Raw genomic sequence first — 1449 nt, 5'->3', positions numbered from 1 at the left:
ACGCTCTCCACCATGCCAGGGCCTCGCCCTTAAATGACTGGGACACAAACTTCACCACATCCTTCTCTGCGCACCCACTGATGTCCACAATAGTGTCCATCTCATCCAGCCAGGTGATACAATCAACAGCACCCTTCTCCCCTGTGAATTCCCGGGGCTTACAAGACACGAAGTACTTGTAGGTGCAACCCTTGGCACCGGATGCATCAGTGTATTCTCGTTCACGATGAATACTATTCTCAGCTGACGAGTGGTTGTTGTCATCTTTCTTGGGTTGAGAGGGTGGTTTGGAGTGTGTCTTTGGTTTGGAGGGTGGTTTTGATACGGTTCTGCCTTGGGACTCAGTATATTGACGATCCAGAGCTGCCTGAACAGCATTGTCAATTAGAGCCTTTAACTGTGCGCCTGTCAAATGCACTGGCGCATTGTCGTAGTCATCTTCATTTGTATGGCTATTCTCTCCATTGGGATCCGCCATTGTAACTTGAATCTGTTACAGAAGATAACAAAATTTTATTCAGGAGATTATTATATAATTGTCTTTCATGACAATTTGTCAACCATGGTAACAGAGACCATATTTTGTTAACTTATTACTTCCTTAAATCTTAGGATTTGAATATATCCTATTTTAGCTATATCAATAATATTGGCGGCATAAAGCCAAATCACGAGGGTGTTTTATACTATTAGCCGAGATTTCAGGGAATCAAAGGCATAGAGATTTGAACCGTAGTTCTTTTATCTCTTTCTGACAGGGAATCATAGTCCACCATTGTCTTTTGTCCTTATAAGACAATTATTACGGCCCATAGGCACTACACCACTAATGGATGTTTTAATAAGGTTGGCCCGTAGGCACTACATCACTAATGGATGTTTTAATAAAGTTGGCCCGTAGGCACTACATCACTAATGGGTGTTTAATATGATTGATCACCTTCATTGGTGATTTAACCCACGATTTATAAATCATTTAGTTGGGTTTTGAAATCCTTAAAGGATTATTGTATAAGAATGACGTGCGTGATTTTAACGAATCACATCTGCCATGATTGTTAACATGCTTGCAGCGGTTAACAGGGAATCTGAATCTTTAATTAAGTCCTACCATCTTGGCCGGATCTTAAAAGACACCAGGCTAGGTTTCACTCGTAAGATTCTTTATTTAGGCAGATCAGTTTAAAAAGGAATGGTTTTGATTTATTTCATACATATTAAAACAAACTCATAACATACATTCCATAATCTCAAATACAATTACATATTGCCCTAAACGGGTCTTTCAAATAGTACATACCTCCATAGAGGTTTAAAATAAGTGACAAGTCCACGCAGGGACTAACATAAAATAAGGGTCCGTGCAAGGACTAAAAGATAAGTCCACGTAGGGACTGAAATACGATAAGTGTCCACGCAGGGACTTATTTCAAAATAGAAATTAGTACA

The sequence above is a fragment of the Helianthus annuus genome, chromosome 1 (assembly GCF_002127325.2).
Source record: "Helianthus annuus cultivar XRQ/B chromosome 1, HanXRQr2.0-SUNRISE, whole genome shotgun sequence".
Lineage (NCBI taxonomy): Eukaryota > Viridiplantae > Streptophyta > Magnoliopsida > Asterales > Asteraceae > Helianthus > Helianthus annuus.
The sequence above is the reverse complement of the archived record's forward strand: the minus strand, read 5'-3'. Positions refer to the sequence as shown.